Here is a 24,324-nt window from a genome sequence, read left to right as displayed (position 1 = left end):
GTCCGTGATATAGATTCTCTGCTTATTTGACGTCACACAAAGCAAGTCCTAAAACTTGACTAGTTTTATCTTGATTATTGTCCAGTCAAATGGTCTAGTGCTGCAAAGAAGTACCTAGTTAAGGCTGCTGCTGGCCCAAAACAGAGTTTCACATTTAGCTTTTCATTGTAATCAGAGGGCTAATATCAAAACTATGCATGCCAGTCTCTATTGGCTAAGAGTTGAGGAAAGACTGACTGCATCACTTCTTGATTTTATAAGAAACATTCATGTGTAGGAAATTCCAAATTGTTTGAATAGTAAACTTGCACACAGCACTGATACACACACTTTTCACAGTCCCCAGGTCCAGAACAAATTCAAGGGAACATACAGTATTATACAGAGCCATTATTGCATTTAATTCCCTTCCATCTTAACTACTGCAAGTGAACAGCAAACCTGGTTTAAAAAAACGAACAATGCTTCACCTCATGGCACGCTTCTCCCCCAAGTGACCTACTTGTTGTGTGTATGTACTGACACCTATGTGTTACTGATAGATGCTCAATACATGTTAATGTTTTAAAATATATGTAAATGTATGCATTTTTCATTGTGTCGGACCCCTTTAAGACTAGCTGTTGCCAGCTAATGGGGATCCTAATAAAAACAAATGGGCAGAATGTCTACTCCTGGTCTGAGGATTGACCTCAGAAATCAGGATAGCTTGGATCAGAGCAAAGAAGGATGATTTCTAGACCTACACATTGGGCTTTGAGTTTCTTTGTCCATCTGTGCGGATTCACCTTAAACTACATATGAACTAATAATGAGCTGTCTGTAAACCCTTTGACCCCCTTAAAGGATGTCATATGTGTATGGAGTGCGTTAAGTAAAAGCACAGTTTGCGGAACACATCTGTCTTGTCTTTTAGACTGCATCTAAGGACAGCCAGTGAGTGGTAGACTTAATTTGAGAGCGTGTGCTAGATCCTGGAAGAAAGATTGTGATGGAACACCTCTCAGCACACCACCCCCGAATACACTATAATGTAACCAGTTTATATTGTGGTGTTTGTTGCATAGCCTACTGTAACATGCAGTACAAACAGGGTGTGCATGTGACTACTGTATTGCAATAAACATCACACACGGGGTCCGTGCTTCCTAAGTGTGTGTTCAATGGAGTGGTGGTGTGTTGACGGAAACAGAATTGCCTACCCTGTCACAATCCTGCTTCACACTCTGTCAATTGGTGCTAATGTTGATAGCTATATTGTTTTCACTATACCCTACCACAAAGTAAGCTAGCTGTGCTGACACTGACAGGACACCCTAACGTTGTTGTGAGCAGGTTATGTGACCATGAATCAGGTTATGCTGCCCCCCTCTGAGTCTCAGTAGGGGGGCTGGTGTGGCTCAGGGCCATCCTGAGAGAGGCGTTGGCAGCTTGTTTCAGCTTCTTCCATGTTTGTCACAGAGGGGGGAAAACGCTAAAACTGCAAACTCTAGGAGTTTATGACGCAGAAGAAGCAACGTTTCTGAGCTACTTTGATGCATGCGGTTATCGCTATGACAACTCTATTGCTGCTGTGATATTTATGTAATTTATTGTGACAAATGAGGTTGCAAATGACTGGCGTGTCACAGGCCTCTCGTTGAGCAGAAATCAGTCGTCCCAACAAACCACTGTGGTGACATACAGAATATACACTGAACAAAAATATAAACGCAACAATTTCATTGATTTTACGGAGTATGAGTATGAGGAAATGTCAATTGAAATAGATCAATCAATTACATTTTAAAAGGGGCTTTATAAATACTAAAGCCAATGTCACACAGTGCTGTACAGAAACCCAGCCTAAAACCCCAAACAGCAAGCAATGCAGATGTAGAAGCACGGTGGCTAGGGAAAAACTCCCTAGAAAGGCAGGAACCTAGAGAGGAACCAGGCTCTGATGGGTGGCCAGTCCTCTTCTGGCTGTGCCGGGAGGCAACTATTACAGTACATGGCCAGTGTGTGTGAGAGAGACAAACTGCAGGTCCGGGACAAGCAGCACGTCTAGTGAACAGGTCAGGGTTTCTTATCCGCAGGCAGAACAATTTAAATGGGTTCATTAGTCCTTAATCTATGGAATTCACGACTGGGAATACAGATACCTTTTTGTGCATTCAAATTGCCATCGATAAAATGCAATTGTATTCGTTGTCCATAGTTTATGCCTGCTCATACCATAACCCCACTGCCACCATGGGCTGCTGTTAACAACGTTGACATCAACAAACGGCTTGCCCACATGACTCCATACACGTGGTCTGTGGTTGTGAAGCCAGTTGGACGTACTGCCAAATCCTCTAAAATGATTTTGGAAGCAGCTTATGGTAGAGAAATGAACATTCAATTCTCCCTCTGACAGGTGCATGCTACTCCTGTTGATCACCATCTTGGGAACATAGCTTCCAGGAACATTAACGTTATCAGAACAGCACAAATCATTTCACATCCTCTTCCGTCCGTCTGTTCATTCGGAGCTCAGAAGGGATACCCACGGTCCAGGAGGAACGGCATGCAGTAGTTCCTCCGCTCCACCTTGCTCAGAGCCTGTGGGATCATGATGGTGATGAATGCATTTTAATCTCCACACAAACCAACAGTGCTGCGTCAGCCAGCAGCTGTCCAGAGTCGTGACACTAGTCCCATCGGCCGTGCCTGTGTGTCCTATCCCCCTGTCCCTCCCTCCCCTCACACACACTGCTGAGTCAGTCAAATGGTAATGTTTAGAAATCCCATTCAAAGTGATAGGTCACTGAATGACACACTGGGCTGTAAGGGGGACAGCGGGACAATTTTTAAAGGCCTTGTTCCCACAGTGTAATATCATATAATCACTGTAGTAGCCTTAATTTAATTGCTCAAGTTGTGGCATGACTCCCATGTTCATGTTCATTTACTGTCCACCATTAGTGTGTGTGTGAGCGAGAGAGAGACTCGGTCACAAAGATAATAGATTTTTCAAAGCCACTTTTGTACTATAGTTGTAGGCTACTCTTACTGATGTCACTTGTGTCCTGTGATAATAACGATGACAACAGGTTTGCGTGCATTTTGTTTTCTGTAATCTGCTATGTCCAATTTCATGTAAATGAAGGTTATAATCAGACAGCATGGCCATTATGTAAAGAAGCAACGGTCTAAACAACCAGTTGTTGAACTTAGTTTCCAGGGTAAGCTGTCAAACTGGAAGGTTGTGTGTGATTACAGATAGATGGTTTGCTGCATATGTTGTCAACTTACTTGGGGCCTCTGGTTGTTTTTGAGTAATGTGGTATTTCTCTATGCACACTCACAGGACTCTACACTCTCACACACTGACACTCCAACGCACACACACACACAACATGCACGCACATTTATACTGGCCTCACGCACTCGCATACAATCATCATTTACGCTGCTGCTACTTCCCCACACTACACCACCGCCACCAGCCTATATTGTTGACACCAGGCAGGATGTGGCCATGGACCGCTTACACCAAATCCTGACTGCCGCCAGCATGACACATCAGGAACCGGGATTTGTCGGCCAAGGCAATGTTTTTCCACTCCTTAATTTGTCCGGTGTTGGTGATTGCGTGCCCACTGGAGCTGCTTCTTGATTTTATCTGATAGGAGTGGAACCCGGTGTGGGATCGGTCTTTGTCATGGATGGGCTATTGCAGCAGACAACGAGTTGTGCGTTCCGAGATGCCGTTCTGCACACCACTGTTGTACTGCGCCGTTATTTTCCTGTTTTATATAGTAAGCTACGGCAACGTGACTCACTGTCTGTAGGAGCTAACCATTTTCCTGGACAGGTGCTGTACCTAATTAACTGGCACCTGAGTGGGGCTTCTTTCTAGTGTTATTTTTGTGTTTTTATTCTACCTTGTTATTTTTAGTACTACATTGATATTGCAAGAATGGCATTTCAATGTACTTAACTTGATGTGGTGATCTGAGTTCCTATGCCTGAACTTGTGCCCCCCGTACACACGCAGACCACACCACCACACACACGCCAAACCCCCACACACCACACTTACAGGCGATGGATACCTCTCTCCATAGTGGAGGAGAGATGTAGCAGAACAGTCATTCATCTCTTTTCCAGATCTGAGGGTGAGAGAGGCTCCTCAGAGACTTGCACCCACACATTTCTGGAGTTCTGCAGTACTGAACATGCATGCTGAAGCTATGGTACCCTACACATGCACACAACAGCATATTGACTGCTGTGAGCACGTATTCATGTCTATATTGGTACGTTGGTTCTGGTAACCATCGATATTTGTGAAGAGTAGGATGGCAATCCAAGTGCATTGTTCATCTTTCTGGTCCTAGATATTCTAAAATGAGACCAATTACATATCTATTCACATTTGTATTCCGATAATTGTGTATAAGTCAGTCGGCAGGCTCTTTGATGTTAATCTTGATGTACAGCATGTTCACCCCCCCCCCCCCCCCCCAAATCAGCATGAGTCTGATCTAAAGGAGGAGAGGGCAGGTGAAGGGGATGGAGGGTGACGGGGAGAAGGGGATGGAGGGTGAAGGGGATGGAGGGTGAATGTGAATTGGGAGAATGTCATATGGTCAGATGAAACCAAAATATAACTTTTTGGTACAAACTCAACTCGTCGTGTTTGGAGGACAAAGAACGCTGAGTTGCATCCAAAGAACACCATACCTACTGTGAAGCATGGGGGTGGAAACATGCTTTGGGGCTGTTTTTCTGCAAAGGGACCAGGATGACTGATCCGTGTAAAGGAAAGAATAAATCGAGCCATGTATCGTGAGATTTTGAGTGAAACGTGGATGAAACGTGGCTGGGTCTTTCAGCATGACAATGATCCCAAACACACCGCCCGGGCAACGAAGGAGTGGCTTCGTAAGAAGCATTTCAAGGTCCTGGAGTGGCCTAGCCAGTCTCCAGATCTCAACCCCATAGAAAATCTTTGGAGGGAGTTGAAAGTCCGTGTTGCCCAGCAACAGCCCCAAAACATCACTGCTCTAGAGGAGATCTGCATGGAGGAATGGGCCAAAATACCAGCAACAGTGTGTGACAACCTTGTGAAGACTTACAGAAAACATTTGACCTCTGTCATTGCCAACAAAGGGTATATAACAAAGTATTGAGAAACTTTTGTTATTGACCAAATGCTTATTTTTCACCATAATTTGCAAATAAATTAATTAAAAATCCTACAATGTGATTTTCTGGATTTTTTAAAAATAATTTTGTCTGTCATAGTTGAAGTGTACCTACCTTTTAAGTGTGAGAACTTGCACAATTGGTGGCTGACTAAATACTTTTCTGCCCCACTGTACATGTAGGTAGAGTTATTAAAGTGACTGCAAAGATGATAACAACAGAGTGGCAGCAGTGTAAAAGGGGCAATGCAAATAATCTGGGTGGCCATTTGATTAGATGTTCAGCGGATGGTCAGGCTCACCGTAGTCTTGTAGGTCAAGAGGTTGCTGTGTCATGTCACTAAATCATGCCCCAGGAAGTCTTCCCCCCAGTATGTCAATGAGACCTCGCCCCTCACCCCAGCTGCCACTTCTCCCACTCCTTTTTAATCATCTGTTTTACGGTCTGTTCTATATGGCATGCAAAGCGTTGTACCCGTTGCCTGGGTCAGACACAGGACAGTGTCTCGAGGCTCCTATTCACAGATGGACAGAGAATTCTCACCCTGGCCGACCTGCCTCACAAAAATTACAAGATCAAACAATGAGGCTACTCCGATCCGAATTGGATCAGTGTTCTCCGGATCCAATGTGTTGCACACTGTCCTCCCAGTCTCCGCAGAGCGCATCAGAGTATAATTATTGTAGGCCTATGTAGACGGGCACGAGTGGTCTTTCAATCACACAGTCGTGAAATGTGTTTTTGAGATCAAAGCGACCCTAGCCTTGTGTGCACATTTGTTGATATTCATTGCAAGTTAGTGAGTTATTTAGCCAGTTGTAGGTCATTTTTGGTCAGCAATGAGAAAATCATGGTGTGCACCATGGGGGAGATTTGCACAGCAAGTAAAATAATAACCAGCCAAACTACACTATATTATGAATTTGCTATCTTGCTAGTTAATTATTTAGCTATGTCTTAATGGCATTGTCGTGTCCCATGTCCTAAAATAACTTTCCACCGACACTTGTGTAGAACTGGAAATGGCTGACACGCAGTTGATACTGGTGCACTGTTGATGAAACTAATGCTGCATATTCCCGGTTGTAAAACTGTTTCTCAGATGCTCAAAATTGGTTAGGATTCTCCTCTATTCAATCCTGGCCAAGTTAAAAAATATATTCTTAGAGTAGCCTAATTGACAAGAAACTCATGCTTTCAAGCTTGCCCATGAACACAGAATATTTTAACCTTACAAATAAATAAACATCTTACTTAGCTACCTTAGCCATTTGATACTTGGTTCATTTAATGAAGGAATTATTTGAAAAAGACAACAATATTTGGTTGTTGTTGGAACCCCTCGCCAACAGCCAATGAAATTGCAGGGCGCCAAATACAAATCAACAGAAATCTCATAAATCACATTTCTCAAACATACAACTATTAGGCACCATTTTAAAGATACAATTCTCATTAATCCAAGAACAGTGTCTGATTTCAAAAATGCTTTACAGCGAAAGCTCCACAAACGATTGTTAGGTCACCACCAAGTCACAGAAAAACCCAGCCATTTTTTCCAGCCAAAGAGAGGAGTCACAAAAAGCACAAATTGAGATAAAATTAATCACTAACCTTTGATGATCTTCATCAGATGACACTCATAGGACTTCATGTTACATGTATTGTGTATGTTTTATTCGGTAAAGTTCATATTTATATAAAAAAATCTAATTTTACATTGGCGTGTTACGTTCAGTAGTTCCGAAACATGCAGTGATTTTACAGAGAGCCACATGAATTTACAAAAATACTCATTATAAATGTTGATAAATACATGTGTTATACATGGAAATATAGATAAACTTCTCCTTAATGCAACCGCTGTGTCAGAAAAGAGAACTTTACGGAAAAAGCATAATCTGAGTACAGCGCTCAGAGTCCAAAACAGCCAAAATAAATATCTGCCATGTTGCGCAGTCAACATTAGAAATAGCATTATAAATATTCACTTACCTTTGATCTTCATCAGAATGCACTCCTAGGAATCCCAGTTCGACAAATGTTTGATTTGTTCCATCAGTTATGTCCAAATAGCTTATTTTGTTAGGGCATTTGGTAAACAAATCCAAATGTGCGTTCAGGTCCAGCCGAACGTCGGACGAAAAGTTCAAAAAGTTATATTACAGGTCGTAGAAACTTGTCAAACTAAGTATAGAATCAATCTTTAGGATGTTTTTATCATAAATGTTCAATAATGTTCCAACCGGAGAATTCCATTGTCTGTAGAAAAGCAATGGAACGAGAGCTACCTCTCATGTGAAATGCGCATGACTGAGAACGAGGCTGCTGCCAGACCCCTTATTCAAACAGCTCTCTGGCATATGTGGGACGCTAGCGTTCCACCTGGCCAAAAGCCAGGGAAAATGCAGAGTGCCAAATTCAAATAAATTACTATAAAAATCTAACTTTCATTAAATCACACATGCAAGATAGCAAATTAAAGCTACACTTGTTATGAATCCAGCCAACATGTCAGATTTCAAAAAGGTTTTTCTGCGATTATCTGAGGATGGCGCCTCCGTAAACAAAGAGAGAAAAGCATATTTCAACCCTGCAGGCGCAACACAAAACGCAGGAATAAAAATATAATTCATGACTTTGACGAGCTTCTTTTGTTGGCACTCCAATATGTCCCATAAACATCACAAATGGTCCTTTTGTTCGATTAATTCCGTCTATATATATATCCAAAATGTTCATTTATTTGGCGTGTTTGATCCAGAAAAATACCGGTTCCGACTTGCGCGACGTGACTACAAAATATCTCAAACTTTGCCAAAACATTTCAAACTACTTTTGTAATACAACTTTAGGTATTTTTTTAATGTAAATAATCGATTAAAATTGTTTGGTTACAGTAATTTGTTTGCATTGAATTGTATTATTGTTGCAGTCTTACCATTGTCATTGTTGGAGTGGACACGTTGTTTGCAGAACGCACAACCTAGGCTTCACTTGTGAGAAAGTTTTGGTTTATTTCGATCCATTTGTTTGGAGCGCTCCTGTCTATCTTGAGTAAGGACATGCACCTGATTATGCATATAGAAGTAGGACTAGTCCATCTGGCCTGTGTGCATATGTAGGTCTATAATATGACCAGTTGGAGATGTGATACTAGTTCTGAGTGTCTTAACTGGCCATCACTGTGGAGCTTCTCAGTCATTTTTTTCTTCATCTCATACAGCAAGTTAACAAAGTCTGTTTTTGCATCCATTTGAGAAGGACAATTGTTCCTCAACATAGCCTTTTGGATTACCGGAATGAAAGGGGGAAAACATGTAATGCTCTGATCTGGTGGAAATGTCATAAAATTGGCCTACCTGATTTACTACTTATCCCTTGTGCAAAATTGATACAATGATTAAAGTTCCTTGCAGCCAGTGATTTATAGGATATTTGTTTTCATCAGGATATTTTCTACCTATGGGCTGCAATGTTTTTTTGTTGTTTTTACTGCAATGTTTTTATTTATGTAGGCTATTTTTACATATTGGCAATAAAAGTTACAAATCTAAAAGTAGAATTTTGATTAACCACATTACATTGATTTTGACTTTATAATAAATTAAACTGTTCCATGAAAATGTACATATGAAAATGGCATGCAGATCAGAAGAAATGGTAGGATAACTCGGCACTCCAAATAGGAAAGGTTGCCGACCTTGCCTAACTTCGGGAGCATAATATCAGAATCTGCCAATGCCAGCAGGAGGGTCAGGAACAGGTTTGTTTTATTCTGGTTAGGCTATATTGATCTCTGGCTCCATCTTTAGTAATCTGTCTTCAGTTTTAATTGCAGTTCTTGAAGCATCAGACAACACAGGGCCAAGCGTTCCTCTAACACCAGCTCTGGACGCCTGCTGTGTTCCTGGTTCCTGCCACGCTGCACAATCTAATGTATCTTTTGTTCTCAGCAGTTGGTCCTATCTGTGGAATATTTTTTTCTGTATAACTATCCCTATTGTTTAGTTGGGAACTGACATGTATTTACATATATATTTTAAAGTAACCATGCTTGCTCTGGCCTAGAGTTGTGCTACTTGCAGTGACAGACCATATGTTTTATCCTTGGAGGTCGGTGTTTGCACATGTTTTTTGCCTGTTGATTCCTGTTTTATCTGTGATATAAGCGTGTGTGTGTCATAGATGTATGTCAATCATGGCAGGGCCCTGTTATGAATAGAGCTCACATCCCTGTCTACATCACCCAGCTCTCCAGACTGGCTTGAGATTAGATGAGTGACAGCGGTCTGTCCATCCCTAACGGGGTCATTGCTCTTGGGAGGTTCATCTCTCCCTGGTGGGGTTTTGACGAGCACAGTGACGCAGGATGAGCCAGGGACAGGGGGCAGGATGTTATGATCCACACTAACAAGCTACTAATTGGTTGTTAATGTGACAGAGCGGGGTTTGAGTCACAAGGCTATTTTAGCCCACTGAGCTAAGGCCTAGACATTTGAAAACTTAAGTCTATTGCAATCTACTTACACAAAAAGGATTAGGGTCTACCAGGCTTGGGATTGAACTTTAGACTGCATAGATCTTAAGTCCATAATTTCTTCAATCAGTCATTGGCCTCCATTGGGTAGACTTGCCCATTCGGCTAAGCTTTGAACCCACGCATCATCACCAGTCTCCAAGGCTTTGTGGAGTCAGTTGAGAATCAACTGACTGCTCCAAATAAGTTGAGATTCTTGACAAAAGGTAAAGGTATACTGCACTTGCATCCTTACTGTAGTTCTGTCTGAGGATTTTTAAAAAATCCAAGCACACTGCTATCCCAGAGGTTCGGGGGTTCAAATATCTGTGGTTTCTCATGTTAACAACAATCTCTTAATATTTCATTACTTAATTATTCCTGTAATCAGTCATTGGCCTATTAACGTGCTGTCTGCCAAGGTGGACAAATAGTGGTTGGAGCAGAACCTCATAGGGATGATTTGCGTTCTTATTTTAGAGCCCCTGCTGCAGGCTCACGCTGTAATGGCTGGCGGGCTGGCTGGGTATTTTGGGAGCTAATTTATTGCATCTCTCTCAAGGGGGTGGTGGGGGGAGGAGGGGGGGGGGGGGGGGTGGGGGTGTTTAAGATATGCACCCAGGGCTCCTTCCCGACTGGTGATTCATCTCCATGCTACATCGGCATGACGTGCCGTTTTTTTATTTCACAATTTAATGTGTGTGAAGATGACGCTATTCAGCCGGCACTTGTATACAAGTAAAGTCTATGGGGGAGAAACTCACCCTGAGTGTTTTGTGGAGAGAGAGAAAAGAGCACCGGGTTGGAGGGAGATGAAGAGAGGTCTGTTTTTTATCCCCAGTGGCTCATACTGATAAATGGCTGGCCCCAGTCTTCCCACTGACGCACAAATGTCACATCATAAAAAAACAGTACGCACTCTTCCAGTGTCTCTCTCTCCCCTGCCTTGCAAAGCACTCAATTATACCATGGGGTTTTCCTCCACCACCACCTCATCCTATCAAGCGGCTAAATTGTGTTCCTAAGTGCATTTGAGCTAAATTGAAGCGGCCTCAATCACAGAGCTGCTATGATTTATTTTCTTTAATTCGAGACGCGATAAAACTGCAAGGTGAGGTCTGTCATTACCTTACCATTACATGCTGTTGGTTAGGGATGTGGCGAGTGGTGTTTTGGATAACTAATTGTCATGCAAAACGGCCACGATTGTCATAATTGTCATTTTGGTTTAATTGTTTTTATTTGTATTGTACTGCATTATAATACTACGACATATGTAATGGTTTAGCTACGACATGTATGTAATGGTTTAGCTACGACATATCTAATGGTTTAGCTACGACATACGTAATGGTTTAGCTACGACATACGTAATGGTTTAGCTACGACATATCTAATGGTTTAGCTACGACATATCTAATGGTTTAGCTACGACATATCTAATGGTTTAGCTACGACATACGTAATGGTTTAGCTACGACACGTAATGGTTTAGCTACGACATATCTAATGGTTTAGCTACGACATACGTAATGGTTTAGCTACGACATACGTAATGGTTTAGCTACGACATATCTAATGGTTTAGCTACGACATATCTAATGGTTTGCCACGACATATCTAATGGTTTAGCTACGACATATCTAATGGTTTAGCTACGACATACGTAATGGTTTAGCTACGACATATCTAATGGTTTAGCTACGACATATCTAATGGTTTAGCTACGACATATCTAATGGTTTAGCTACGACATATGTAATGGTTTAGCTACGACATATGTAATGGTTTAGCTACGACATATGTAATGGTTTAGCTACGACATATGTAATGGTTTAGCTACGACATATGTAATGGTTTAGCTACGACATATGTAATGGTTTAGCTACGACATATGTAATGGTTTAGCTACGACATATGTAATGGTTTAGCTACGACATATGTAATGGTTTAGCTACGACATATCTAATGGTTTAGCTACGACATATCTAATGGTTTAGCTACGACATACAGTTGAAGATGAAGTTTACATACACCATAGCCAAATACATGTAAACTCAGTTTTTCACAATTCCTGACATTTAATCCTAGTAAAAATTCCCTGCCTTAGGTCAATTAGGATCATCACTTTATTTTAAGAATGTGAAATGTTAGAATAATAGTAGAGAGAAGGATTTATTCAGTTTTATTTCTTTCATCACATTCCCAGTGGGTCAGAAATGTACATACTAATTGAGTGTATTTGGTAGCATTGTCTTTTTAAATTGTCAAACGTTTCGGGTAGCCTTCCACAAGCTTCCCACAATGAGTTGGGTGAATTTTGGCCCATTCCTCCTGACACAGCCTGTGTGACTGAGTCAGGTTTGTAATGCCTCCTTACTCGCGCACACTTTTTCAGTTCTGCCCACAAATTTTCTATAGGACGGATGTCAGGGCTTTGTAATAGCCACAAGTTTGGAAGTATGCTCGGGGTCATTGTCCATTTGGAAGACCCATTTGCGACCAAGCTTTAACTTGTGGATATATTGAAGAAACATCTGACAATTTTCCTTCCTCATGATGCCATCTATTTTGTGAAGTGCACCAGTCCCTCCTGCAGCAAAGCATCCCCACAACATGATTCTGCCACCCCCGTGCTTCAGTTGGGATGGGTGTTCTTTGGTTTGCAAGCCTCCCCCTTTTTCCTCCAAACATAACGATGGTCATTATGGCCCAAAATATATTTTTCTTTCATCAGACCAGAGGACATCTCTCCAAAAGGTACGGTCTTTGTCCCCATGTGCAGTTGCAAACCGTAGTCTGGCTTTTTTTAATGGCGGTTTTGGAGCAGTGACATCTTCCTTGCTGAGTGGCCTTTCAGGTTATGTCTATCGGATTCGTTTTACTGTGGATATAGATACCTTTGTACCTGTTTCCTCCAGAATCTTTTCAAGGTCCTTTGCAATTGTTCTGGGATTGATTTGCACTTTTCGCACCAAAGTACGTTCATCTCTAGAAGACAATGCGTCTCCTTCCTGAGCGGTATGACGGCTGTGTGGTCCCATGGTGTTTAGTCTTGCGTACTATTGTTTGCACAGATGAACATGGTACCTTCAGGCATTTGGTTCATCCTTGGGAGCAATTTCCAGACTTGTGGAGGTCTACAATCTTTTTATTACTGGCCCAACACTAACCCCGTGTGCTCGTAAAATGATTACCAACCTTATACACTTCATGTAAAAATAAGAAACTGCTATTTGGTAAACTATAGCTACTTGAAAATAAATGTCAAAATAAAATGTATGAAGAGTGTTATGATATTTCTTTTAGTTCACAGTTTTGCCCATAATTGTGGAATCAAAAAAAAGCAGCTTCCTATAGTTCTCTCTGTTTTGCCCAGTTGGCACATGTGAGCTTGATGCACCCCAAGCCAAAGCATCATTGGCTTGTTGTAGTGCAAACCTGCTGTGATTTGTTGTACCTGTCACTCAGGGACTTACCTAAAGATAATGACTTCCTTGTTTTAGTGTAGAGAGAAACCAGTACCCAAACTAACAAGGAGGAATCTGACCTTTTTTCCACTTTGTTTCGCTATGACCTTAGTGTCATTCTCGTTTTGATGCCCATTCAACTCTCATACCGGTCTGTCCACACAAAACGAGTGTTTTGATTGCTGGAGTCAGGGTAACCTCGATGTGTGTGTGTGTGTGTGTGTGTGTGTGTGTGTGTGTGTTGCTGTGGGGAAGAATGGAACAACAAAGACCCATTCTGAAGAAGATTCAGTTAGTGAATGAGGGAGAAGTGGAGGGAACAGGTGGTGAATTGTGAAGGAAGAGCAATAAGAGACATCAGTCTCAACTCTAGCCGTTCCAACCTGCTGCCTATCTATCACATCACTGTGTGTGTTCGTGTGTTTTTGCCTGTGGGCCTGATGAGCTGGGAGAGATGACTCCTCTAATCAGTAGATTATTCATGATGATGCTGGACTGGAGGCCTGAGGGAAGGGCACTGTAATCTGCCCAGCACTTCCACTTTGCCGTTTTCCCATATGATGCAAAGTGCCCTCTATAGGTTAAAATCCCTTATCGTATGCACTATAGTCTGCCCTGCTATGGAAACATTTGCATGTATTGATCTCGGAGGAAGATTAAGATTCCTAAAAGGTTGTTGCTTTTTTTTCTTCTTAAATCCATTTTCTGCTCATTGATGTTGAGCATCCATTGGATTATTCTCCACGGGAAACTGAGAACAACACTATCTCTTGGAGTACATTGGCACTCCTGGAACTCTTTTCAAGATACAGTGGGCCCAAAAAGTATTTAGTCAGCCACCAATTGTGCAAGTTCTCCCACTTAAAAAGATGAGAGATCTGTAATTTTCATCATAGGTACACTTCAACTATGACAGACAAAATGAGGGGAAAAAATCCAGAAAATCACATTGTAGGATTTTTAATGAATTTATTTGCAAATTATGGTGGAAAATAAGTATTTGGTCAATAACAAAAGTTTATCTCAATACTTTGTAATATACCCTTTGTTGGCAATGACAGAGGTCAAATGTTTTCTGTAAGTCTTCCAAGGTTTTCACATACTGTTGCTGGTATTTTGGCCCATTCCTCCGTGCAGATCTCCTCTAGAGCAGTGATGTTTTGGGGCTGTTGCTGGGCAACACAGACTTTCAACTTCCTCCAAAGATTTGCTATGGGGTCGAGATCTGGAGACTGGCTAGGCTACTCCAGGACCTTGAAATGCTTCTTACAAAGCCACTCCTTCGTTGCCCGGGCAGTGTGTTTGGGATCATTGTCATGCTGAAAGACCCAGCCACGTTTCATCTTCAATGCCCTTGCTGATGGAGGTTTTCACTCCAAATCTCACGATACATGGCCCCATTCATTCTTTCCTTTACACGGATCAGTCGTCCTGGTCCCTTTGCAGAAAAACAGCCCCAAAGCATGATGTTTCCACCCCCATGCTTCACAGTAGGTATGGTGTTCTTTGGATGCAACTCAGCATTCTTTGTCCTCCAAACACGACGAGTTTTTACCAAAAAGTTCTATTTTGGTTTCATCTGATCTGATGAAAATTACAGGCCTCTCTCATCTTTTTAAGTGAGAGAACTTGCACAATTGGTGGCTGACTAAATACTTTTTTGCCCCACTGTACCTTTTTGTGTAGTGAAAAGGATGCTGCTGCTATTCAGCTGTGCTGTCTGACTGTTAACAAGCCTCTGCTTATACAATCTTCCTTTTACAGTCTATGGAACTGCAGCTTTTCAGCAGCAGCTAATAGACATCACACCCTGCCCCTTCTCCCACTGCTTTCACTGAAGTTTTTATTTAGCGCCTTAGCTACCAAACGGTCTTCTCTCCAATCCTCATTTAGCTTAATTGCTGCTGAGCCCCGGCCTAGCGAGATAGACAGGGAGATTGTGAGGGAGAGGTGAAGGTAGCTGTAATGAGAAAGGCGTGATGTATTAATCAGGCCTGACGTCTCTCATCCCCTCTAATCTCATCAAGTGGTAGAGCGCTCCCAGTTCCGCCCGGCAACATCTGTGGACTCAAAATGGGGAGTTTATCCACCTGTTAACCAGGTTTTCACCTCGTGACACCGGAGGCAGCAGCACTTTACACAGCAGATGGATGTGGTCTTGGCTGGGTAGTCTCGTCTCCAGTGGTTCACCAGGTGGTTGAGGATTGAAGTTACTGCTGGTTTGGTGTTATTTTGGAGTTAAGTGTGTGTTTTGGGTCTAGTTTGGCGGAAGCAGCAGGGGCACCGTGAGAATAGGTTCGTTGTCTGGATAGTGTGTGTGTGTGTGTGTGTGTGGAGGCTGGGAATTATTCCGTGCACGAGAGACCTTGTAGTCACATTGTGATTAGAGGCTGTTTTCCTTAGGCTGAGAAATGTACTACAGCGACGCAGCCCACAGAGTCGTTTCATCAATTCCGCCCCGGCCTAATGGCCAATTTAGCCATCAAACGACAGGCGGTGCAGCACTACACGCCTGGTTAATGTTTGAAGAGGAGGCGCCTGAAAATTTGATGAACATTAAGATTGCAATGCCCCATATGGTTTCTCTCTCTATACCTCCCTCCTCCTTCGCTGTCCTTTCTCTCTGACTTACCTTCCCTCTGGTTGATTGGTATTGAGCTATTCCCACTTGGTACAGAATGTCTCCCTGTGTAATGTCACCTGCTTGCCTCGTGTCTGCTGTAGGCAGGTCCACATTGGTTATGTAATGATTAGAGCCTTCAGTCCTGTGATCTTGGCTAAGGTTTGAGGGAATGTCCCGTGCTGAAGCCTATTAAAGTAGCTGTACTGCACATCCAGGTTACTAAAGTTCCTTACCCTCAACTTTACTAGGTCACTGTTTGACTCTGAATTCCCCTACACTCAACTTTAGTACACTTACATTTGAGTGTCCTTTCACCTCCCAAGGCGCCTGCCTTATTCCACGTCACTGTCTAGGCCGGTGTCCTGTCTTATTCTACTGGTTGTCTCATGGGGCTCACGAGTGGCGCAGCATCTCAGTGTAGAGTCGTCACTACAATCCCTGGTTCGAATCCAGGCTCTATCACATCTGGCCGTGATTGGGAGTCCCATAAGGCGGCGCACAATTGGATCAGCGTCGTCTGAGTTTGGCCAGGGTAGGCCGTCATTGTAAATAAGAATTTGTTCTCAAGTGACTTGCCTAGTTATATAAATGTTAAATAAAGTAAAACATCTGATCCTCTCCTCCAATCCAATTTAAAGAGAGAGGCGAGGAAACACCGACTAAAGAAGCAAGGATTCGACTGCTAATGATGTTTCCAGACACGGTCTAATATGTACTGTGCTGATTCTACCTGCTGTCTCGTTGCCCCCCCCCCCCCCCCCCCCCCTTCTGTTTCTCCTTAGGAAGTAGGCAGGCCACAGTAAGGTGATTGACCTGTGACCTTTGGACTTGGTGATTTGGTTGTTCGCTGCAGACTCCAGGTCTCAGATTAATTAACAGGTGAACTCACATACAACCAGCAGACACTAGTCTACTAATAATTTGCTCCTTACAGTTGATGGACCCAATTCAACTCCTTCATTGGACATTGACTGCATTCCAGAACCATTCAAAGTGTAAAACGGGCACAAAACAAGAGTGGACTTTGATTACGCATGCTATAAAAACACTACACCTTCCAACAAAAGCAGCAGAGATGAGGTGCTGTCGTTTTATTCAGAGATACTAATAAACGATCCTGTACATGTCATGATGCCAAATATTGCTGAGTGCTTTTGATTGTTCATTCCTATTGATGGATTCACCCATGTGCTATTTAATAGATTGTTCCCATTTCTATGACCCAGGGGCCAGGGTGAGGAACCTGATCAGAACTGTTTGGGCTTACTTAACTGCTGGCCCAGGTAACCAGAGCCTTCAGCCTGGGTACTTATTAATATTTGAACAGGGTCCAGCCCAATCAGCTGAAATGCTCTGTAAACATGGAGAGACTGATTTGGGTTTTAACCTACTAGTGCCACAGTGACAATACAGTGAGCGCTAGGCTAAGTCGCTATCCGTCGTCACCCCATTATGAATTACATTCTAGAGCATGATTTATCAATGTACCCCAAGCCCTTTTATAAAGTGTATAGGAGGTTCTGGCTTCATACACTAGTTCGACCCACGTGGAGCATCAACATGCCACGGTCGGTTCCCAAGCGCTACCCAAACCTGTTTTTCAGTTTTTTTTTGTTGCCTGTATGGTGATGTGATGACAAGTATCATTGTCTGTAATTTATCCATTGATTTGCCTAACTGTTGGCTGATGGGAGGGATTTTATGAGAGGAGTTGTGAAAGAGTCATCAACAAATATTTTATTTGTCACATGCGCCGAATACAACTGGTACCGTGAAATGCTTACTTACAAGCTCTTAACCAACAATGCAGTTCTAGAAATGGAGTTAAAAAACATGTACTAAATAAACAACATTTTAAAAGTAAAATAACTAACGCGGCCATGTAAAGTACCAGTCAAAAGTTGACACACCTACTCATTCCAGGGTTTTCTTTTGTTTTTACTATTATATACGTTGTAGAGTAGTAGTGAAGGCATCAAAACTATGAAATAACACGTTTCATGTAGTAACCAAAAAAGTGTTAAACAAATCCAAATATATTTGAGATTCTTCAAAGTAGCCTCCCTTTGCCTTGATGACCCAGAGTTACCTCTGCTGCAGAGGACAAGTTCATTAGAGTTACCAGCCCCAGAAATTGCAGCCCAATTAAATGCTTCACATAGTTGAAGTAACAGACACATCTCAACATCAACTGTTCAGAGGAGACTGCGTGAATCAGGCCTTCATGGTCGAAAGGCTGCAAAGAAACTACTACTAAAGGACACCAATAAGAGGAGACTTGCTTGGGCGATGAAACTCGAGCAATGAACATTAGACCGGTGGAAGTCTGTCCTTTGGTCTGATATTTTTGGTTCCAACCACGGTGTCTTTGAGACGCAGAGTAGGTGAACAGATGATCTTCACATGTGTGGTTCTCACCGCGAAGCATGGAGGAGGATGTTTGGGGGTGCTTTGCTGGTGACACTGTCTGTGATTTATTTAATCGGCATGGCTGCCACAGCATTCTGCAGCGATAGGCCAGTCCAAATAGGTGAAAACCAGATGAGGTATCATTTGTTTTCAACAGGACAATGATCTAACACACCTCCAGGCTGTGTAAGGGTTATTTCACCAAGAAGGAGAGTGATGGAGTGCTACATCAGATGCCTGGCCTCCACAATCACCCGACCTCAACTGACAGCTGTCAAGCAAAGGGTGGCTACTTTGAAGAATCTAAAATCCAAAATGTATTTTGATTAACAATTTGTTTGGTTACTACATGATTCCATATGTTTCATAGATTGAATGTCTTCACAATTATTCTACAATGTAGAAAATAGTAAAAATAAATAAAAACCCTTGAATGAGTAGGTGTGTCTGAACTTTTGACTGGTACTATATGTCCTGCCCTGCTCACCTTGACTAACCTTCATAAATAGCTCCTGTCAGAATGTGTCTTGTGATTGGTTGTGAGTGTGTGTGTGTACTCAACCCAGTGGATTATGCCTCCAGAATACACCTTGTGCTTACAGTAAAACGACTCCTGCCAAGTCTGACTGGACTTTGAACGAGCGGCTTTGTCTGTATTGGGGCCAGATCTCAACTTCACTATCTGGATCCAACTAGTGGCAATGCACCTACTGGCCCCCAGAGCAGTGCTAAGGTATGATGCCAGCTATTCTGTTATCCAGCTCTATACTGGCCATTCTGCTCTTGGCTGGGTGCATATCTGGAGGAGCTGGATTACTGAAGCAGTGGGTTAGGGTGTGATTGTGCTCTTCAGTCTCCTTTGTGTATGAGACGGGAATTGATTTGGACAAATGGCTGCTCATTTACCAACCCTGGCTGGCCAACCCCCTTTGATCTTTGTTGTAAAGTGATTCATCTTCACTGTCTGTCGGTCTGTTTTTAAGAGGAGATAAAAGTAGCACTACTCTTTCAAGATGGCTGTTTGTGATGCGGTGTTGTGAAGGAGATACTCTTTTATAGCTAGCATCCTGCAAGTTTTTTTATGTAGTATGTGCACGCACACAGTCTGATCTGTAATCTATTTCTACCATTCCTCTTTCTCTGTTGCTCTTTGACTGCTTTCTCTTTCATCTCCCAACCTTTCCCCCCTCCCCCACTCTGCCTTCCTTGTCTTTAGCCATCCTTTTTTCCTCTCCTTACTCTCTGATCTGTCGCATGATTGCCTTTTCTACTCACTTCCTGGTGATGGAGTGAATGGAACCTCCAGTAGTAAAACTTATCTCTTTTGTCTCACTCCACCTCCAAATTTCTCTCCCTCTTTCTCTTAATTTCAGTGAATCATGCTGCCTTCTCTGTAAGGGACTGTGCTTTTGACAGTTGTGAAGCAAAGGTTGTAGCTAGCTAGTTGACTGACGTGTGTGTGTGTGGTGAGGGTTGAAATTGACCGGAATGTAAAAACAGTGGCGTTGAAAGGGTTTCCAGCCTGTGCTCGGTGCTGTCCTGCTCTGCTCAGACGAGGGGAGGTCTTCTGTCTAACACAGAGGTCATACACACACACACACAGCTGCTGTCACTCAACAGGAGCCTACGTCAAAACAAAGCAGAAACAACAGGTTATAGTGTCCTACTGTGCGCTCTCTTACGCAAACTTTTTTTTATACAGAATGCATTCCAATGTATTAGCAGGTGGTCGTAGAATCTCTCTGTGTGTGTGGTATAGAGACTTGACTGGACTCTACAGCTTGTGATTTAAGCCACTCCAGATTGAGGAAAGGGCATGGTGAGAGGAATGCCGCTCTGAAGTGTGGGTAGGAGCAGATATGGTGGGAAGGCTTTCTTGTCTCTCAGGGGAGAAACATGAGAGGGAAAGGGGGATGGATAGGCACTGAGAAGGCTAGAGAAGAGGCGGGCATGGTTGCAAAGCTGAACAGTGAGAAGGTTAGGTGGGAGAGGGCTGACATGTTGTTGATATGAACAAGTATGTCATGTTCTCTCCATACTTGTAAGGTTATGTGTCTGTGAGAGGAGGAGTAACATGATACAGCTCTCCCACCATCATTGAGCCCTCCCTCTTTCTCCCTTAGTTTCCCTCTATTCAGTCTCTCCTACTGAAGGAACACTACAGACAGAGCATTCTCTCTTTCCCTCACTCCTAATGAGGCTGCCTCCGCAGCAACCAGCAAAGTACAGTCCAGCCAAGATTGCTTTCCGCTCTGAGTTCTGGAAGGTTTGGTCAGTGGCATGTCCACAAAACCTTTACCCCAAAACAACTGCTCTGATTCTCTACTCTCTATTCACTTCTCATTTTTCGTCGTCCTCAGGACTGGCCTATTGCATCAGTCACTTAGTCAGTGAGGGACTGTTTACCAGTCTCTTTGTTCTCTTTCCTGCTCTTTTGCTTTGTTCCATCGCTCCACTTGAAGCACAGAGCGAAAGAGAGACTGGGGTGTTTTCTAATAGTTGGGAAAGACTTTCTGTGGCCTTATGCTTAGCCACCTCCCTCGCTCATCCCCCCCTTTCTCCTTGCAGTGGCTGTTTTCCTGTCGTAGCTGGGAACTGACTGAGGCAAGACTGTTTTCCTGTTGTGGCGTCACTTACTGACATTTCTATTCTATTTCTCGCTTTCTGTATTTCTCTCTCGATCCACTATTCTGGCCACAGTTGGACAAGGCTTTTAGGATTTCCTCTCTCCTCTAGTGTTTGCGTACACATTGCCTTGAGTCGTGAGAAATCTAATTGCTGACACCAGCTTGACCTTGGATATCGCATGGTAAGAAGTTCCTCTCATTCTGTTTCTTTCTCCATGTTGGCGCTTGCTCTCCCTCGCTCGCTCTCCTTGTCTTTCTCTGTCTCGCTTTGTCTCTAGTTCTCTGTGTGTGGCACAGTTGTGTTCAAGCAAGGTTGTGCTAGCATGTTATAGGGACTCAGTATAGGAAATATAAAATGAAGGGATCTGTGTGGTACTCTAGCATTCCACAGCTGTTTGGCACACAGAGAGCAAGAAGCCATTTCCTGTAGGTTTGGGGTTATACAAGTCTGGAGAGTAGGAGAGTCACTGTCTTTTCTGTCCTGTGAGATGACGTGCGCTGCTTTTTTAACAGTAAGCAGTAAAGCACACTCATTATCAGGATGTTATGCTCTGTCTTGGAAGTATTGGATTTCATCTTGGCTCTCACTGTAACAGTATCTTATGGTTTGTTGTCGTACTTGCACTATGGTAGTGGAGTATTATTCAGTCTCTCAGTAAATCCCTCAGTGTTGTATTTTTAAGTTCCTGTTAGAGCAAGTAATATTTGTGTTAGGTCGAGTGTGTACGACTAGTGATGTGCTCACCCTATCACTAACGCAGTTCGTTCACACCTCGTGTGTGTCCGCTAGTCCTGGCTCAGATGGACTGGATCACTAAAATAGCTCAAACTCTGCCCACCTTTTGTGTGACATTGGAGTTATCCTCAGAATCTCACATTAATAAGTGTAACCCCTCATCTTCCAATACGCCCACATATCACTGGTGTTTTCCCCTCTGCTCAATAGTAATTTCTAGAGAGGTTTTTCTCCCGTGGAGTTGTATTGATCCCCGGCCAGCCAATGGCCCACGACACAGACAACACAATGCAATGGGAAACGATTTACTCTTGAGTTAGGACTGTGTGACGGGCATCTGCTGCTCCACAAAGCACATGAGATGGAGGGGAGGAACAGGGGAGGGAGGGAGGCACAACAATCTTGGCGCCAAGGGATAGCACGTGGCTGAGAGAAAGGCGTGCTAAGGGGACAGATATGATAGGATGTATGGGAACAAAGGGTTGCTAGCAAAGACATGCACGGTTTTAAAATCCACTTAGAATCAGATAATCTGCTATTTATTAGCTGTATAACTCAGATGGTGTGCATGTGGAAAACTGCATGTCTGTGCATGTGTCGGTTCAAAGCTGCTGTCACTCGTTTGATCTTGTCTGCTATAATGCGCCTGCAAGGCATGTATGAGTCTCTGTGTGGCCTTGTATTGTCCTGCCAGTCTCTGTATTTGCTATGCTAACAACGACACTGCCAACGCCAGCCAGCTCTTCTCACCTATACTAACAGAGGAGAGGTGTACCAGAATAACTAGTGATGTTCATATTCCTCTGATTTCTCTACTTTGCTCATCATCCCTGCCTCCTGTACCCATCTCTTCCCCCCTTCCTGTAATCTCCCTCCTCTCGCCTCTGTTCATCACTCCAGATTTCCTCCATTAAGGTATGGACACTTCAAATTAAATCAAATGTTATTAGTCATATGCGACAAATACAACAGGTGTAAACTTTACAGTGAAATGCTTACTTACCAACAATGCAGTTAAAAAAAAAAGTTTGAAATAAAAGTAACGAGTAATTAAAGAGCAGCAGTAAAATAACAATAGAGAGACTATAGACGGGGGGAACCGGTACAGAGTCAATGTGCGGGGGCACCTGTTGAGGTAATATGTACATGTAACTAGTGTTATTAAAGTGACTATGCATAGATGATACAAGTAGCAGCTGTGTTAAAGGAGGGGGGGGGGGTACAATGCAAATAGTCTGGGTAGCCATTTGATTAGATGTTCAGTAGTCTTACGGCTTGGGGGTGGAAGCTGTTTAGAAGCCTCTTGGACCTAGACTTGGTGCTCCAGTACCCGCTTGCCATACGGTAACTGTCTATGACTAGGGTGGCTGGAGTCGTTGACAATTTTTAGGTCCTTCCTCTGACACTGCCTGGTATAGAGAGAGGTCTTGGATGGCAGGAAGCTTGGCCCTGCCTGGTGATGTACTGGGCCGTACGCACTACCCTCTGTAGTGCCTTGCGGTCGGAGGCCGAGCAGTTGCCATACCAGGCATCGATGGTGCAGCTGTAGAACCTTTTTGAGGATCTGAGGACCTATGCCAAATCCTTTCAGTCTCCTGAGGGGGAATAGGTTTTGTTGTGCTTGCTTCACAACTGTCTTGGTGTGCCTGGACCATGTTAGTTAGTTTGTTGGTGATGTGGACACCAAGGAACTTGAAGCTCTCAACCAGCTCCACTACAGCCACGTCGATGAGAATGGTGGCGTGCTTGGTCCTCTTTTTCCTGTAGTCCACAATCATCTCCTTTGTCTTGATCATGTTGAGGGAGAGTTTGTTATCCTGGCACCATGCAGCCAGGTCTCAGCCTATAGGGAGGAGGTCAGTCTCGTCGTTGTCGGTGAGTGAACAGGGAGTACAGGTTGGGCTGAGCACGCGCCCCTGAGGGGCCCCTGTGAGGATCCCTGGGAGGATCAGCGTGGCAGATGTGTTGTTACCTACCCTTATCACCTGGGGGCTATGGCGGTCTCCTTAAAACATGTTGGTGTTATAGACTTGGGACAGGGAGAGGTTTAAAATGTCAGTGAAGATGCTTGCCAGTTGGTCAGAGCATGCTCACAGTACACATCCTGGTAATCAGTCTGGCCTTGTAAATGTTGACCTGTTTACAGGTCTTACTCATATCGGCTGCAGAGAACGTGATCACACAGTCTTCTGGAACAGCTGGTGCTCTCATGCACGTTTCAGTGTTATTTGCCTCGAAGCGAACATAGAAGTAGTTTAGCTCGTCTGATAGGCTCGTGTCACTGGGCAGTTCTCGGCTGTGCTTCCCTTTTGTAGTCTGTAATGGTTTGCAAGCCCTTCCACGTCCGACGAGCGCCAGAGCCGGTGTAGTACGATTCGATCTTAGTCCTGTATTGATGCTTTGCATGTTTGATGGTTCGTCAGAGGGCATAGCAAGATTTCTCATTAGCTTCCGGGTTAGAGTCCCACTCCTTGAAAGCGGCAGCTCTAGCCTTTAGCTCAGTGCAGGTGTTGCCTGTAATCCATGGCTTCTGGTTGGGGTATGTACGTACGGTCACTGTGGGGATGACGTCATCGATGCACTTATTGATGAAGCCAATGACTGATGTGGTTTACTCTTCAATGCCATCAAATAAATCCTGGGACATATTCCAGTCTGTGCTAGCAAAACAGACCTGTAGCTTTTCATCTGACCACTTTTCTTATTGATCAAGTCACTGGTGCTTCCTGCTTTTAATTTTTTGCTTGTATGTCGGAATCAGG

The 24,324-nt window shown here is 43.4% G+C and overlaps 1 protein-coding gene across 3 annotated transcripts in view; it reads left to right on the top strand.

The window, feature by feature from the left end:
• LOC139386006 (SPRY domain-containing SOCS box protein 4-like) overlaps nucleotides 1–24,324 on the top strand; it is a 44,766-nt gene that overhangs the window by 5,779 nt on the left and 14,663 nt on the right. The window contains exons 1-2 of one of the 3 annotated variants that reach the window (XM_071131330.1): nucleotides 20,804–21,008; nucleotides 22,463–22,477. The exons of 1 other annotated variant lie outside the window; for it this stretch is intronic. The gene's annotated coding sequence lies outside the window, so the exon portion shown is untranslated. Of the gene's footprint in view, nucleotides 1–20,794; nucleotides 21,009–22,462; nucleotides 22,478–24,324 lie in introns of those variants that run through there. One more of the 3 variants, XM_071131332.1, reaches the window with a different exon arrangement.

Source organism: Oncorhynchus clarkii, chromosome 27 (genome assembly GCF_045791955.1).
Source record: "Oncorhynchus clarkii lewisi isolate Uvic-CL-2024 chromosome 27, UVic_Ocla_1.0, whole genome shotgun sequence".
In the NCBI taxonomy this organism is placed as follows: domain Eukaryota; kingdom Metazoa; phylum Chordata; class Actinopteri; order Salmoniformes; family Salmonidae; genus Oncorhynchus; species Oncorhynchus clarkii.
This window is presented reverse-complemented; position numbering and strand designations above follow the sequence as displayed.